Source organism: Muntiacus reevesi, chromosome 17, assembly GCF_963930625.1.
Source record: "Muntiacus reevesi chromosome 17, mMunRee1.1, whole genome shotgun sequence".
Classification (NCBI taxonomy): domain Eukaryota; kingdom Metazoa; phylum Chordata; class Mammalia; order Artiodactyla; family Cervidae; genus Muntiacus; species Muntiacus reevesi.
In genome coordinates, this window is record NC_089265.1 from 50,853,435 (window position 1) to 50,872,168 (window position 18,734).

Below are 18,734 nucleotides of genomic sequence, written 5' to 3' on the forward strand. Positions count from 1 at the left end.
GGGTCATATGGCAGTTCTATTTCCAGTTGTTTAAGGAATCTCCACACTGTTCTCCAAAGCAGCTGTACTAGTTTGCATTCCCACCAACAGTGTAAGAGGGTTCCCTTTTCTCCACACCCTCTCCAGCATTTATTGCTTGTAGACTTTTGGATAGCAGCCATTCTGACCAGCATGAGATGGTACCTCATTGTGGTTCTGGTTTGCATTTCTCTGACAATGAGTGATGTTGAGCATCTTTTCATGTATTTGATAGCTATCTGCATGTCTTCTTTGGAGAAATGTCTGTTTAGTTCTTTGGCTCATTTTTTGATTGGGTCATTTATTTTTCTGGAATTGAGCTGCAGGAGCTGCTTGTATATTTTTGAGATTAATTCTTTGTCAGTAACTTCATTTACTATTATTTTTCCCCATTCTGAAGGCTGTCTTTTCACCTTGCTTATAGTTTCCTTCGTTGTGCAAAAGCTTTTAAGTTTCATTAGGTCCCATTTGTTTATTTTTGCCTTTATTTCCATTACTCTGGGAGGTGGGTCATAGAGGATCCTGCTGTGAGCTATGTCAGAGAGTGTTTTGCCTATGTTTTCCTTTAGGAGTTTTTAGTTTCTGGTCTTACATTTAGATCTTTAATCCATTTTGAGTTTATTTTTGTGTATGGTGATAGAAAGTGTTCTAGTTTCATTGTTTTACAAGTGGTTGACCAGTTTTCCCAGCACCACTTGTTAAAGGGATTGTTTTTTCTCCATTGTATATTCTTGCTTCCTTTGTCAAAGATAAGGTGTCCATAGGTATGTGGATTCATCTCTGGGCTTTCTATTTTGTTCCATTGATCTATATTTCTGTCTTTGTGCCAGTACCATACTGTCTTGATGACTGTAGCTTTGTAGTATAGCCTGAAGTCAGGCAGGTTGTTTCCTCCAGTTTCATTCTTCTTTCTCAAGATTGCTTTGGCTATTCAAGGTTTTTTGTATTTCTATACAAATTGTGAAGTTATTTGTTCTAGTTTTGTGAAAAATACTATTGGTAGCTTGATAGGGATTGCATTGAATTTATAGATTGCTTTGGGTAGTATACTCATTTTCACTATATTGATTCTTCCAGTCCATGAACATGGCATATTTATCCATCTACTTGTGTCACCTTTGATTTCTTTCATCAGTGTTTTATAGTTTTCTATATATAGGTCTTTTGTTTCTTTAGGTAGATTTATTCCTAAGTATTTTATTCTTTTCATTGCAATGGTTAATGGAATTATTTCCTTAATTTCTCTTTCTGTTTTCTCATTGTTAGCATATAGGAATGCAAGGGATTTCTGTGTGTGTTAACTTTATATCCTGCAACTTTGCTATATTCATTGATTAGCTCTAGTAATTTTCTGGTGGAGTCTTTAGGGTTTTTTATGTAGACGATCATGTCATCTGCAACCAGTGAGAGTTTTACTTCTTCTTTTCCAATCTGTATTCCTTTTATTTCTTTTTCTTCTCTGATTGCTGTGGCTAAAACTGCCAAAACTATGTTGAATAGTAGCGGTGAGAGTGTGCACCCTTGTGTTGTTCCTGACTTTAGGGGAAATGCTTTCAATTTTTCACCATTGAGGATAATGTTAGCTGTGGGTTTGTCATATATGGCTTTTATTACATTGAGTTATGTTCCTTCTGTTCCTGCTTTCTGGAGGGATTTTTTTTTTTTTTAATCATAAATGGATGTTTAATTTTGTCAAAGGCTTTCTGTGCATTTATTGAGATAATCATATGGTTTTTACCTTTCTATTTGTCAATGTGGTGTATCACATTGATTGATTTGTAGATATTAAAGAATCCTTGCATCCCTGATAAAGCCCACTTGGTCATGATGTATGATCTTTTTAATATGTTGTTGGATTCTGTTTGCTGAGGATTTTTGCTTCTATGTTAATCAGTGATATTGGCCTGTAGTTTTCTTTTTTTGTGGCATCTTTGTCTGGTTTTGGTATTAGGGTGTTGGTGACCTCATAGAATGAGTTTGGAAGTTTACCTTCCTCTGCAATTTTCTGGAAGAGTTTGAGTAGGATAGGTGTTAGCTCTTCTCTAAATTTTTGGTAGAATTCAGCTGTGAAGCCATCTGGTCCTGGACTTTTGTTTACTGGAAGATTTCTGATTACAGTTTAAATTTCTGTGCTTGTGATGGATCTGTTAAAGAGTTTCTTCCTGGTTCAGTTTTGGAAAGTTATACTTTTCTTTGTCCATTTCTTCCAAGTTGTCCATTTTATTGGCATGTAGTTGCTGATAATAGTCTCTTATGATCCTTTGTATTTCTGTGTTGTCTGCTGTGATTTCTCCATTTTCATTTCTAATTTGATTCTTCTACCTTTGTTTCTTGATGAATCTGGCTAATGGTTTGTCTATTTTATTTATCTTCTCAAAGAACCAGTTTATAGCTTTGTTGATTTTTGCTATGGTCTCTTTTGTTTCTTTTTCATTTTTTTTCTGCCCTAATTTGTATGATTTCTTTCCTTCTACTAACACTGGGGTTCTTCTTTTTGTAGTTGCTTTAGGTGTAGAGTTAGGTTATTTATTTGATTTTTCTCTTGTTCCTTGAGATAAGCTTATATTGCTATGAACATTCCCCTTAGCACTGCTTTTACTGAATCCCATAGAGTTTTGGGTTGTTGTGTTTTCATTTTCATCCATTTCTATGCATATTTTGATTTCTTTTTTGATTTCTGCTGTGATTTGCTGGTTATTCAGAAGTGTGTTGTTTAGCCTCCATATGTTTGTATTTTTAATAGTTTTTTTTTTTTTTTTCCCTGTAGTTGACATCTAGTCTTACTGCATTGTGATCAAAAAAGTTTCTTGGAATGATTTCAATTTTTTTGAATTTACCAAGACTAGATTTATGGCCCAGGATCTATCCTGGAGAAGGTTCCATGTGCACTTGAGAAAAAGGTGAAATTCATTGTTTTGGGGTACAATGTCCTATAGATATCAATTAGGTCTAACTGGTTCATTGTATCATTTAAAGTTTGCGTTTCCTTGCTTATTTTCTGTTTAGTTGATCTATCCATAGGTGTGAGTGGGGTATTAAAGTCTCCCACTATTATTGTGTTACTGTTAATTTCCCCTTTCATACTTGCTAGCATTTGCCTTATTGCAGTGCTCCTATGTTGGGTGCACATATATTTATAACTTTTATATCTTCTTCTGGGATTGATCCTTTGATCATTATGTAATGTCCGTCTTTGTCTCTTTTCACAGCCTTTATTTCAAAGTCTATTTTGTCTGATATGAGTATTGCTACTCCTGCTTTCTTTTGGTCTCCATTCTCATGAAATATCTTTTTCCAGCCCTTCACTTTCAGTCTGTATGTGTCCCTTGGTTTGGGGTGGGTCTCTTGTAGACAGCATATACAGGGGTCTTGTTTTTGTATCCATTCAGCCTTCCTTTGTTTTTTGGTTGGGGTATTCAACCTATTTACATTTAGGGTAATTATTGATAGGTATGATCCCATTGCCATTTACTTTGTTGTTTTGGGTTCGAGTTTATAAACCTTTTCTCTGTTTCCTGTCTAGAGAAGATCCCTTAGCATTTGTTGAAGAACTGGTTTGGTGGTGCTGATTTCTCTCAGCTTTTGCTTGTTTGTAAAGCTTTTGATTTCCCCTTCATATTTGAATGAGATCCTTGCTGGGAACAGTAATCTGAGCTGTATGTTTTTCTCTTTCATCACTTTCAGTATGTCCTGCCATTCCCTTCTGGCCTGAAGAGTTTCTATGGAAAGATCAGCTGTTATCCTTATGGGAATCCACTTGTGTGTTATTTGTTGCTTTTCCCTTGCTGCTTTTAATATTTGTTCTTTGTGTTAGATCTTTATTAATTTGATTAATATGTGTCTCGGGATGTTTCACTTTGGATTTATCCTGTTTGGGACTCTCTTGGTTTCTTGGACTTGAGTGGCTATTTCCTTCCCCATTTTAGGGAAGTTTTCAACTATTATCTCAAGTATTTTCTCATGGCCTTTCTTTTTGTCGTCTTCTGGGACTCCTATGATTCAAATGTTGAGACGTTTGAGGTCTGAGGTTGTCTTTCTTTTAATTCTTTTTCCTTTTCCCCTCTCTGCTTCATTTATTTCCACCATTCTGTCTTCCACCTCACTTATCTTATCTTCTGCCTCATATCCTACTGTTGGTTCTCTCCAAAGTGTTTTTGATCTCAATTATTGCATTATTCATTATTGATTGCCTCTTTATTTCTTCTAGGTCCTTGTTAAACATTTCTTACATCTTCTCAATCCTTGTCTCCAGACTATTTATCTGTTACTCCATTTTGTTTTCAAGGTTTTGGATCATTTTTACTATCATTATTTTGAATTATTTTTCAGATAGACTCCCTGTATCTTCCTTGGTTTGGTTTGGTGAGCATTTATCATGTTCCTTTACCTGCTAAATATTTCTCTGCCTTTTCATCTTGTTAGGATTGCTGTGTTTGGTGTGGCCTTTTTGTATGCTGGAAGTTGGTGGTTCCTCTTTATTGTGGCTGTTCCCCCTGTGGGTGGGGTTGGATGAGTGGTTTGTCAAGGTTTCCTGGTTAGGGAAGCTTGCATCGGTGTCCTGGTGGGTGGAGCTGGATCTCTTCTCTCTGGAGTGCAATGAAGTGTCCAGGAGTGAGTTTTGAGGTGTCTATGAGTTTGTTGTGACTTTTGGCCACCTATATTTTAATGCTCAGTGTTATGTTCCTGCATTGCTGGAGAATTAGCTCAGTATGTCTTGCCCTGAGACTTGTTGGCTCTTGGGTGGAGCTAGGTTTCAATATAGGTATGGAGGCTTTTGGATGAGCTCTTATTGATTAATGTTCCCTAGTCAGGAGTTCTCTGGTGTTCTCAGCTTTTGGATTTAAGCCTCCTGCCTCTGCTTTTCAGTCTTATTCTTACAATAGCCTCAAGACTTCTCCATCCTTACCACACCAATGATAAAACATCTAGGTTAATGGAGAAAAGATTCTCCACAGAGAAGGACACCCGGAGAGGTTCACAGAATTACATGAAGAAGAAAAGAGGGAGGATGGAGATAGAGGTGACCAGGAGGAGAAGAGGGGGAATCAAAAGGGAAGTGAGCAGTCTAGCCAGTAATCACTTCCCTATGTGCTCTTCACAGTCTGGAACGCCCAGATAGGTTCACAGAGTTTCACAGAGAAGAGAAGAGGGAGGAATGAGATAGAGGTGACCAGGAGGAGAGGAGGGGGAGTCAAAAGGAGAGAGACTGATCTAGCCAGTAATCAGTTCCCTAATGTTTTCCACAGCCCAGAATACCCAGAGATTCACAGAATTGGGTAGAGAAGAGAAAGGGGAGGGAGGAGATTGAGGTGACCTGGGGGAGAAAAAGGAGAGTCAAAAGGGGGATAGGGCAATCAAACCAGTAATCACACTCCTAAGTAAAAATGGGTACTGAAGATTGGATCCTTAAAGGTACAAAATTGATAACAAATACCAAAAAGCAAAGATTAAAAATCTAGAGTAGAGGTTAGACTCTCAAAAATACAATATTAAAAAAACAAAATCACAAAAATTATAAAAAATATATATGACATTTACTTTAAAAATAGGTTCTTTTTTTTTTTTTTGGCAAGGTAGCAGAAGGTTATAAAAATGAAAATTAAAGGAGTAATAAAGGACTCAAAAATAAAACAAATTTAAAAAATGATAATAGTAAAATATATCTAGGAATTTTCTGGAGCTGTTGAGGGTTGTGTGGGGTCAGTTCAGTTCCAGATAGTTCCTTGTTCCAGCTTATACTTGGCGTGTAATCTGTGTTTTTTTTTTTTTTTTTTCCTCCCAGTTATGTTGCCCTCTGAGATTCCAGAACTCCCCACAGACCAGCCTGTGAAAGGATTTCCTGGTGTTTGGAAACTTCTCCTCCTTCCCAACTGCCTCCCTGGGATGGGTCTCCCTCCCTAACTCCTTTGTTTCTCTTTTTATCTTTTGTCCTACCTACTTTTTTTTTTTTTTTTTTTTTAATTTTTCAGTGGGTTTTGTCATACATTGATATGAATCAGCCATAGAGTTACACGTATTCCCCATCCCGGTCCCCCATCCCACCTCCCTCTCCACCCGATTCCTCTGGGTCTTTCCAGTCCACCAGGCCCGAGCACTTGACTCATGCATCCCACCTGGGCTGGTGGTCTGTTTCACCACAGATAATATACATGCTGTTCTTTCAAAACATTCCACCCTCACCTTCTCCCACCTACTTTTGAAGACAACGGGCTGCCTTTCTGGGTGCCTGATATCCTCCGCCAGCATTCAGAAGTTGTTTTGCGGAATCTGCTCAGCGTTCAAATGATCTTATGATGAATTTGTGTGGGACAAAGTGGTCTCCCTGTCCTATTCCTCCCCCATCCTAGGACCTCCTGCTAAGTTTGATGTTTGTATCTCACTTTAAATGCTACATTTGATCCTTGTATCAACTCTGAGAAGTAGATAGTTGCCCCACTTTATGGACTGGAGAAGCTAAAGCTCTGAAATACAAAAACTGAATCTTACCTTCAAAGCACATTTTAAGATTCAAGCTAAATGTTCTTTAACTTTATCTAACCTTCTCCTTTCTAAGGTGATATATCCCAGGCCATTATATAATGTCTGTGTGATTGCTTGTCTGTTTATAAAAACTGACACTCAAGCTTGGGCAAGTCATTTAATGGCAGAAACCATGTTATATTCATCTTTGTATCTCCACAGATAAAAACGTATCTTAATATTTGCTGAATTAATAACCTATTTATGTCAAGATTTCCTCACTGTGAATTTAATCATATTAGAAATTAAAACAGAAATTGAAAAGGAATTTTAGTTCACTAAAAAGCAATAATATGTTTACTACATTTTAATATACCATATACTTCATGCAGTGTAAGTTATTTTTCAAAAATAAAAATAAATTGAGAAGAATGGCATCATTTTACAAATTCGCAGATATCTTTCATGTCTGGCTTAATAGAAAAACTGCTACATTCTCATATCTGCTTCTACATTCAATCTGTTGCTATATGTTGTTTTTGTTGAAATATATGAAGAAAAGTAGGCCTCACATAGATATGTAGTTGCAAAGGGGGAAATATATTAAAGCATTTTCAGGAAATTAATTTTGGAAGTTGTATTGAAACTTGAAAAATGGTAGTTTCTTTACGTTAGTTTTGTGGTATCTCACTGAAATCATATTAATGGCATTCTATTACTTGGTTACATTAAAATCTATTAGTCTATCTTTCATTTTGAAACTTTTCCACGTGCATGATTTTGGAACATTATGTATTGTTCATTTGGTTTACTGAATTCTGAAATTGACATAGTTCATCAAACATAAAGGAAAAAAGTCCTGTTTATTAATATTATCACTGGTTTTTGTCAGAAGTCTTTAAGTATTGGGAAGCTGTTAATAAACTCATGGTGGTGTATACAAATTCCCCGAAATTTGAATTTTCACTTGATAGCTCAAATTTTGTTACTGGCTAGTGCTTTTTAAAATTTTTCAAGTAAAAATTGCTTCATAAGAAAAATTATTTGTGCATTTCAAACACTTGCACGTGTGCTTTCCTTTGAGATAGTCATCACACTTGGGCATGTAGCAGAAGTACTTGATGTATACTTCCCAGTTTGTCACATAAAATATTAAAAATGTGTCCTCAGGATTTGGAATTTAATAACAATAATTTTTATTACTTCATCAAGGATTCTTAAATAAACATACTGTACTCCCCTGGCCCTCCTACCTCTGTTCTGTCTGTGAGTGCATGCCTTGATTTATGCTGAAATATCAGCTGTTTTTATACCATCTATGCATGTGTCAACATTATGAACAAGGCAAATAACATTTTAGTTTGATTATAAAAATGTTCTTGACCTCTTTAGTTCCCCTGAAAAGGGTGTCAGTAGGCCTCAATATCTGTAGGCCACACTTTGAGAACTGCTGGACTGACTGTTGAATAGTTGATACATATTTTATGGTGTTACCCACCTTCTAGTGATATCTTGTGGAAGGGGAAATAGTAAATGATACAAGTTGGTTAGACCTGACATCATCCTGTGTCACTGGAAGGGAAATAGTAAGTGATACAAGTTGGTTAGACCTGACATCATCCTGTGTCACTGGAAGGGAAATAGTAAGTGATACAAGTTGGTTAGACCTGACATCATCCTGTGTCACTGGAAGGGAAATAGTAAGTGATACAAGTTGGTTAGACCTGACATCATCCTGTGTCACTGGAAGGGAAATAGTAAGTGATACAAGTTGGTTAGACCTGACATCATCCTGTGTCACTGGTGCTGTGGCTAGAATATACCAAGAAAATAAACAACCAAGCTCAGTTCATTCATGTCTGTCTCTTTCATCTGTTTTCTCATCTCAGTGGTGTTTGCACATCAACCCGAAGTTGGTTGTTGCAGAGATGCTAGATGTTTATTAAATCCGTTGTATCTTTTTCCTAGACAACTTTTCTTGCATCAGACTGAGGTTCAGTAACATTAGTGGAAAGGCTGTGTATTATTTCCAGGGCTGTCCTCTACCCACCACCCATGCTGCTCTTGCTGTTTGCCTCCCAGTGGCTGAATGTGGATCAGGAGAAAGGCCAGTGAGTTGGGAGGAGGGACATTGGAATGATCATGTAGAGGAGAGCTACTGCATTCTGAAAATGTCTGAAGACCATCCAGGACTGTTAGGTGAGCAAGAAATAAATGTCTGTTGTTTTGAACATCACATGTTTGGGTCTATTTATTACAGCAATTAGCCTATCTTGAACACTGGCTTGGATAATAACCTTTTAATTAGAATTCACAGTGGTTCATATTCCTCAACGACATGTAAATTGAAACTGTACTAAAGGGTAACATCATTAATGACTTCTTTTCACAGAGATAGTCTAGAAAAGGACATGCTTTTCTAAATTTATGGCAAATTCTGCTTTTATCCTCTCAGCAAAGATCTATTTCCAAATTAATGGGTAAGGCAAGGTGTAATCAGGAACAAATATTTGTCCTTTAATTATTTGGAAGAATACAGTAGTGCATTATTACTTTACATATGCACCAACTCCAAATGCCAAGGCTTAGATATCCATAAGTTGTAGACAGGGAATTAAGCAGGAAATTGGAAATGTATTCCATGAAAGACACAGTGAGAAAAATAATTGCAGATAAAGCGTTATGAATAGGATGACTCCAGAACTTGAAAACTGCTTTAAAAAAAAATGGGTAAAGTTTTTTAAGAGGAAGTAATTGAGTAGATTCCAAGAAAACCTTGGGGAATGGGTTCTTCCCTCCTAATTACTGATCCTTTCTCCTTGGTTTGTGAAGATGAATCATTTCAATAGAGATGCAATTACAAAAATAATGGATGTGACTGAGGATGTTACTAACTTTTTTCACTTTGCTCTTATTTGTTTTCAGTGCAAGTTAGTATTTTTAAGCAAATAACTGGGCTCTTTACATGAATGTTACTGTAGATCACAGCACATGACATATGATCTATGTCCCAGCCACTGATGTTGCTTCCATTGATTCCACGATGGCCATTTCCTATCTTGGTGGCCTGTAGTGATCAATTTTCTTATTATCTCATCATTTTTAAAAACAGCACCTAAATTGAGCTTTCCTTAGGTTCATTATAAAAAACTCTCTAATAAACATTTACTGAGCATGTACCATGTGCTGGGCATTGGAGACACAAAAATAGATAAGCAACTCTTGTCTTTAAGGAGCTCAGAACCCAGGGGGACCTAACATATTGTGATAGCCCGCTAGGCTAGATTTTAGAACAGTAACAAAGAACCCTCCAAATCTCAGGAGTTTAACACATTTATTTTGTGTCTGCACTTGACATCCACATGAAGTCAGCAGGAGGCTGTGTTTGGAACAGCCACAGGACATGGCCACTGGTTGACCCTCACCCCTCCCCTCTCCTTGAAATGTACATTTCACCTACTTTTCCCATGCTAGCAGCCATTTCAAAGCTATAGTCTTGAGAGACAATACAATGTTGAGATCATCTGGACCCAGTTATGGAATCTATAGGAACTTTTAAGATTCTGGCAGGTGGAGATGGAGGTTCACTTGTCTAGCTGCCACCCAAGACAAGCCTCAAAAGTTCCTCTGCTTGTGATAAACTGCCACCTACCTTCTGGAGTGGCCTACCTCTTCCTTCCTTCTCTCCATGTACAGGGCCCCGTTTCAGATTTCACCTGGAAAAGCTCCTGAGGTTGCAAACCAACAGGCCCTCAAGCCCCAGGCGGCTTCATCTTGTCACGTAACCTCTGGTTTCTGTGGCAGGGTCGCTGTGGTGACCATGGTCAATTGCATCCTGGCTTCTAAAGCTTCTGTCCATAGGTGACACATGCTATTTTTACTCACGTTTTATTGTCTGGCACCAAAGATGATTCCTAAGGAGGAGTGGAAAGTCTAATTCTAACATGTGCCATGGAAAGAAGGAGAATGGGATGTTTGTGGAGAGTCATGTTACAGCCACATGTGAAGACAGTTACAATGTAGAACTGCCCCGATAGTCACAGCCCTGGGAGATGAGCACCATGATCAGTGTTATGAAGGAGGTCCACACATGATACTGGTCTACACTGAGGCGGGTTGAACATAAGTTAGGGGAGTGGGACTGAGTGAATCATCTGCTGAGAAACTTCTTCCTTAAACAAGCTCCCTTCGGCCCCTGGACTCAGGTCTCCCGCTTACCTCTCTCTGTGCATTCTTTCTCCTCCTCTCGGGTGCTTTTTGGTTTAGCATCCACCTACCCTGACAGACGATCATCTCCATGAAGGCAGGGACTGTGTCACTCCTTTCATAGCCATGCCAAAGAAGCGTTAGTTGGGTGATAGCATTAGCAAAGTGGAATTCTGGATAGCAAGGTCAAGCTGGTCTAAGGGTCAGGGAAGGGAAGAACATTATAGACTGAGGGTCACCCAGACACAGCGGGGTGAAGGCCTTTAGTGGAAAGGCCGGTGCTGACTTTGTGGTCAGCTCGTTGTCCAGAAAGGACCCCCTTCTGCAGGCCTGGCTTCACTGCTGTTTGAAGAGAAAGTGAGCCAGTGTTCCACTTTGAAAGCCCTCTGGGTACCTAACCCTGCTTTTTCTCTTGTCTCGCTCGTTTAATGAGCTGAGACCACCCGCCCGGGGAGGCTTCTATAGACTGTGGATAAATGTCCACAAGGGGTGACGACCAGGCCACGAAGCTCATTTTCACTTGTGATTCAAGCCCAAACTTTAACCTTTCTCCAGAGGAGTAGTTAATGCATTAACACCTCACACCCTCCGTCGGCTGCCGGAGCACAGTGAGGTTTGCTGCCTCCCAGATCTGAGTGTATCTCCTCCTTGCTTCTGATGACCACTGCCCAGGAAATTACTTTACGCAGGAGGGAGGGCCTGTGGAGTGTGATGAGGAAGGATCTCTCATGCACACGGAACTGTGTCCTCCAGGTACATCTTTCTTAGGGATGTCTGCCTTTATAGTTGTTGGGGCGGTCAAATTTCTCCCCCACCCCTCTTGAGTTCTTGTGGCTGGACTAATTAAAAAAAAAACCAAACTGACACAAGACAGGTGAACTGGAAATAGAAAAATTGTAATCATATGTAGGGGCTTCCCAAATACCTCAGTCATAAAGAATCCACCTGCCAATGCAGGAGACGTGGGTTTGATCCCTGGGTCAGGAAAATCCCCTGGAGAAGGAGATGGCAACCCACTCCAGTTTCTTGCCTGGGAAATCCCATGGACAGAGGAGCCTAGTGGGCTACAGTCCATGGGGCCACAGAGAGTCGGACATGACTTAATGACTAAGCGACTAAACAACAGCAATGTCAATCACGTGCAGGGAAGTCTCATAGAAATGGGACCCAAGAAGTGGCCAAAGCAGGCATCTTTTATAGTTTTTAGACAACAGTCAATTGGTAAGGAATTTACAGGACAAAGAAATTTAGGCTTGGGATGCTCAATTAAGGAAGAGTCTAAACAGACTTTGGGCTTGGGGCAGTACAGGAAACAGGTTACAAGGTTTGTTTACATAGGTGTGTCAGGTTTGTTTACATGGGAATTCCCCATCTTGGTTGATAAGGGTGTCCTTATGGTTCCAAATGCAGGGAGTGTACATTTGACATGAGAGATTTATTTCCTGCTTTCAGGGAGACAGAAGGAGGGCCTATGTGTCCCTCTTGCATTGGCCATTTCTTGAGTAGCTTCAAAATAATAAGCCATTGAGTCACATGCTGGGCCCAGCACGGTCATTAAGCAGTTACATTTGCAGTCCAGAGGGGTTGGGGGTAAAGGGGTCCTCCCCTTGCTTTCAAATATGCTCCCAGCAATCTACCTGATTATTGCATGGTTGTTGATGAGCAGACTCCTGGTAGCGTTGTTGGGGGTTGGCAGCAGCATTTCTCTGAGGTGGGAGCTGCTGGTTCTTGGTCAGAAATCTTAAATGGAGACTTCACGTTCATGGGAAGAAAATGGACTGTTTGGAATGTTCACTTACATCAGAACTGAACCGATCAAACGGAAGTAGATGGCAGGCCTTGTCTCTGCCTCTTGAGCATCTGCCTGGCTAACTCACGATGACAGCTGATGTCTGCAGCTCAAAGGAGTGGTCTGGGGATGTTACTGAATATTTTATCTGACAAGAGGAGGAAGTGATTTTTTTTTTTTAACAACTTACAGTGGTTAAATTAAATGGCTACCTACATATATATTTTATTTAATGCAGCACATTTGTTCCTCTTTTCATATTGAGAAAATAATAATAACTCTGGACACTTTCAGTCTGTCCACCTGGGATACAAATAGCTTATACCTGCACTGATTGCTCCTCAGCACACGGGGCTACTTAAATTTAAATGAATTATAATTGAATAATTTGAGATGCTAACCTCAGTTGTGCTAATCACAATCTCCATAGCCACGTGTAGCTGGTGGCTGCCATAATGGACGTTTCCCTCTTTCCAGAACATTCTATTGGGCTGCACTGACTTAAGACCATTGTTCACCCACACAGTAAGGTAGCCCTTTGTGGCGGAAGAAGGAAATATCAAAACTTGTATTCATGCCACTTAGTTCCAGAAAGTAGACTCTGAGATAGTTTCACAGACAGGGGATGGTTTAGCGTGTGGCTGTTGGTGAACTTCTGAAGAGGGCGTGAAGGAAGGAGGGCTGGGGAGGACAAAGGAAAAAGCTGGGCTGTGGTCCAGTCCCAGCAGACACCTCAGCTCACCCGCAGGGAGCTGTGAGTCGGGAAAGCTTTTCAGAGACCTCTTGAGCTGCCGAGAGGGTGCCACCCTCCTAAGTGACCCGTCCTGGATGCAGGCTGCCCTGGAAGCAGATGCGACCTGGGACAAGGGAGCTCTCTCCAGCTGCTGGGAATTCTTTCAAGTCTAAAGGGGAGTGTGAGTGGTGCTTCAGTGTCTGTGCAATTTGGTTCCCTCATATTTGTTTTGAAAGTTCAAAACTCAGTGCAGGGATAAACGGATTTAACTTACAAAGGAATATGTGAACATTGATTGAATATGTGAACATTCATGCCACGTATAATTTACTGACCAGGATGTACACATCAAAAAGCTTGGAAATCAACTTGCTTAGACTGGGAATTGGAACTTAGATTTTATGTTTGAATGTTTAAAATACTCTTTGCAAACTGTTAGTCACCTGTTCTAACCCAGCAGTAGAATAGTTGGTTCATTCATAGTAGCATTTCTTTCTTTATTTTTTAATTGTGTGTGAATAACTTTAGGCTGTGGACTGCTTCAGTTGGCAGTTCACCATCTAAATAACTGCTTCAGTTGTTTTATCGTTGTCTTACGCTTGGTGATTTCACACATTTATATGGCCTGCTGGTACCCTGAAGGCCTTTGAGTTAGTAATCCCTGGTTTGCACAATAGCAGATGGGGACAGAGTGTCTTGTACAGAAAGCAGTGGAGAACAAAGGAAAAGAAGCATAGTAAGGGAAGGGAAGGATTTCAGGGAGAAGAAATGGGAACAAATGAGACTAAAACATGGAATGGAGTTGGCTACATGTCACTCTCCCTGCTGGGTGAAGAGACAAAGCTGGAAAAGTTCCTAGAATGTTAGAGACCAAGGCCTGTGTCCTAGGAAGAAGGGGATATCAATATCTATTTCTATTATATGGTGGGCACTAGAGGGGGTGAAAGTGAAAGTCGTTCAATCGTGTCTGACTCTTTGTGACCCCGTGGACTATACAGTCATGGAATTCTCCAAGCCAGAATACTGGAGTGGGTAGCCATTCCCTTCTTGAGGGGGTCTTCCCAACCCAGGGATTGAACCCAAGTCTCCCACGTTGCAGGTGGATTCTTTACCATCTGAGCCACGGGGGAAGATCCTTGAGTGGGTAGGCTACATATTTGTCATTTATTTTTTTTTTTAGTACCCACTGAGCTAGTTCCGAGTATTGTGGGATAGGAAAGATAGGAGATGGTGTTAGATTCTCAATCACTTCAGAGGTTTTTAGCAGAAAAGCCCTGCAATTGTTTTTGTTTTCCCCACCTTTGGAAACCTGTATTTTGATCTTGGATCTCAAAGATTTTGCTGCAGAGTTATTGGTAAGTCAGGGACCACAAACTCCAGTGCTTGCTAGAGGCTGACAGGCAGTGGGAACGTGTGGTCCAGTGTGAGACAATAAGGGGAGGTGGAGACTGTGCTGAGTCCACATTCCCTCTGCAGGAGGTGGCAGCTGTGGCTATGCAGAACAATAGGACAAATGTCACCATATCTCTGTTTTCAAGGGATGTCACTGGGCATGTCACTGAATGTGGGAGATGTCGTGAAATATGATACTGACATTGGTTCAGTTCAGTCGCTCAGTCGTGTCCGACTCTTTGCGACCCCATGAATCGCAGCACGCCAGGCCTCCCTGTCCATCACAAAATCCCAGAGTTTACTCAAACTCATGTCCATCGAGTTGGTGATGCCATTCAGCCATCTCATCCTCTGTCGTCCCCTTCTTCTCCTGCCCCCAATCTCTCCCAGCATCAGGGTCTTTTCCAATGAGTCAACTGTTCGCATGAGGTGGCCAAAGTATTGGAGTTTCAGCTTCAGCATCAGATACGAACATATTGGTACTTAATTCAAATCTGGGCTAAAGTCAATTTCTGACACTGCCCAGCTTGAAGAAGACATAAGCTCAGGCTTGAGAAGTTGGGCAGCCGTTCACATCCTCTTTTCTCCCGGAGAATGCTTATCCTGGGGATGTCAGTTCAGACACTAGCACGGATTTGTTAAATCCTGGAGAGCTGGCTAGAAGGGCAACTCTGAGCAGGTAAGGCTTGAACCCTTCACTTTCTGAGTCAGTGTGCACAGAAGTTTTTGGAGTTGTATTACCATATTTCCTGACTACTGCTTCAGCTTGTTTTGGAAAACTAGGCTGGCTTCAGTCTAGTTTTAAATGCGGCCCTTGATGTACTTCTGTAGACTCCTTGGCTGTCACTGAATATCACTGCAGACTTGCAGACTGAGTGGTGACTGAAATGGCTCCATTGTCACCACTTGTGAGCACAATGTGCTTGCCTATGTGCTAAGTCGCTTCAGTTGTATCCGATTCTTTGCGACTCCATGAACTGTTGCTCACCAGGCTCCTCTGTCCTTGGGATTCTCCAGGCAAGAATACTAATGTGGGTTGCCATACCCTCCTCCAGGGGATCTTCCCAACCGGAGGATTGAACCCTGAGTCTCTTATGTCTCCTACTTTAGCAGGTGAGTTCTTCACCACTAGCACCACCTGGGAAGCCCATGAGCACAAATACATTTAGTCATTGGCAGCTGAGGAGGGGTTGGATCTCTGGCTTGGGAAGGGTGGAAAGCAAGAAGAGGGAAATAGTAAGGTGAATGAAACAGCACCCTCTTCAGGTCCCACTTTGTGATGGTGGCTTTGCACCATCCTCACTCTTAATTAACTTGAGTTCTCCCCATAGAGGAAGATGTAAGAATGAACAGTTAATTCTCCCTGAACCAAAACCCCATAACCCTGGAAATGCCCCCTAGAGCAAGGTCATAACTAGTGCATAGTTACTTTGGGGTGGTTAATAATTTGTTCTTTTGAGGAATGGGTGATGGATGGGGACGAGTGTGTAATATGTTCTCTTGTAACAGGAGCCTGGGAGAACCCCAGAACCCTTTTTGTTACCATTGTATGGTGCTGAAAAGAGGGCTTTTTGTGACAACTATTTTGTTTGAGGCTTTACTATTTAATACAAGATCTTCAAAGTAGTTCTTCTCTATACAGTATTTATACTTTCTTAACTATTTAACAAACTGTTTAGAGTTCCTTCTTTAGTTGTAATTTAATTGTTCTTATTAGGTCCTTTCATCTGTCCTTAGAGCCTCTTGATGGCTCAGATGGTAAAGAATCTGCCTGCAATGTGGGAATCCTAGGTTCGATCCCTGGGTCGGGAAGATCACCTAGAAAGAGAATGGCAACCCAATCCAGTATTCTTGCCAGGAGAATCCCATAGACAGAGGAGCCTGGTGGGCTACAGTCCATGGAATCACAGAGTTGGACACGACAGAGCAACTAACACTTCACTTTACTAGGAAGCAGAAGAGAGTGTCATTGGTGTGGTTAGAGATAGTTATCTTTAGTTATCTTGGACAGGGTGGACCCAGATGGTAAGTGGAATTGCCCTACTGAATGAGCAAGACCCTACCCACAGCAGCACATTGTCTGAACCAGGCCTCTTTCTCTGTGCCGTGACTTCGGCTAACATAGCCACTGTGCGTAGTAAATTATGCAGATGTGGCCACTTCCCTGTTATATGTGACAGGCAGACAGACACCTATACACATCTTTTCAAACCAGTTGGTAAATATAGCCTTTCTACTTTGTATGGGACAGGAAATGGGGAACCTAAGGCAGGGATGTTCAGAGTTTGGCAATAAATATCTTTCTTAATAGGCTTTAAGCAAATTGGTTCCTTGAAGGAGGGAAGATGGAATTTCAGAAGCTCTTTAAAATCTTTCCATCTATCCATCCAACCAATATTTGCCAAGTTCCTGCAGTAATTACTGATAAATCATAAATACATGAAGATAGTGCTAGTGTAATGCTGAATTGCAACTTAACCACTTTTGCACCCTACTTTCTTTTGGGGCCATCACCTCTCTTTTTGAACCTCTTCCTCACCTGTGTCTGTTCTATGTCTTGGCCAGTCCTGTATCCGCTGCTCTGCCCCTCCTGTGAGTATGCCTCTGGTGTCACATGGATAGGCTAAAGAGGGCTCTGATATTAGCTGTCTGTGCCTTGTCAGTTCAAATCAAGTCATGGTGGCTCAAGCCCACCCCGCAGGCAAGTGCTTGACAGCTCTCCTTGTCAGCCCACCGCTGAAAGGCAGGCAGCAGCAGTGAGTGGGAACCAGTTAATTAGCAGTGACGACTACCAGGTTGGGATTTTTTTGTTTAATGCTTAGTTAACTTCACAGTAATTGAATTTAGACTTGGCTTACAGAGTCTGGGGTGAAAGGTTCTAATGTGGAGCCGCAGCGTCTTCCAGCAGGAGGATGAAAAAGCCTATTGTTCTGAGACCTGCCTAGCCTCCTCTCAGAACTCTGTGAATATCTGGAGGCCTGGAATTTCCCACAGGAGGAGTTTTAGGTGCTGGCCAGCCAATGAGAGTGCTGAAGCTCCTTCTGGTGTGAGGGGCGGGCACCTGCATGTCTGAGCAAAGAGGAAGCAGTGCATCTTGGGTGATTCCTAGGTGCTGGTCACAAGGGTGGGCTCTGTACTCACATTCTCTAATGTCTGCCCACACCATCCTTGGGAAGCAGGTGATGTTGGTGTTAGTCTCATCCCTTAGATGACAAAGGTGAGGTTCAGAGTTGCTGAGTAACTTGTCAGAACACCAGTAGGGAGTAGGTCCAGGGTTAGAATTTGAGTGCTTCTCACTCTGAAGCCAGCTCTTTCAACCTGCTGCTTCAGAAGAGGAAAGAGAAGCTAGGGAAGTTCAGTTTACCCATCTCTTAACGGGGAAAGTGGGGGATCAGAGTTTTAACTTCAATGGGGACTGCTGCCCAGTGTGTGGAAGGATCTTGGGTGCTGTTTCTCCCAGCCACTCCACTCTTCCTGGTGCATGATGGTGTTCGTTTAGTGAAGCCGGCATGCTTGTATTCCTCGTTTGGAAATTCTACATTCTGATTGTCAGTATATCCAACATATTAATCAGGATATTTTAGCTGCCACCAGCATAAGCCTAACCAGATATAGCTTGGGTTTAACATGAATGATACCACTAACATGGTTGGGAAAAAACCAGGGTAGCCAGCAAACAGGAGAGATCATCTGAAGGAAGTGTGGCCTCAGGGCCTGGAGCTCTGGATGCAAAGCCTGGCTGTTCAACTGTTCCTCATCTCTGTTAGGGTCTGATTTTATGTGCCATTATGGATGTAACGTGTCTGTGTCCCTGAATTTCATATACTGAAGCCGTAAATCCATGTGGCTGTATTTGGAGATAATAAGATCTCTAAGGAAGTAATTAAGGTTAAATGATGTCATTAGGATAGGGCCTTGAGGTTATCGATCCCTGGCTTGGAAAGATCCCTTGGAGAAGGGAATGGCAACCCTCTCCAGTATTCTTGCCTGGAGAATTCTGTTACAAAGAGCCAGACACAACTGTGACTAACATACACTTTGAGGTGATAGGATAGTGTCCTTGTAAGAAAACACATTAAGGCTTTCTCTGTCTCTCTCTCTACCTCTCCTCCTCTTTATTTCTGCTCATACACAAAG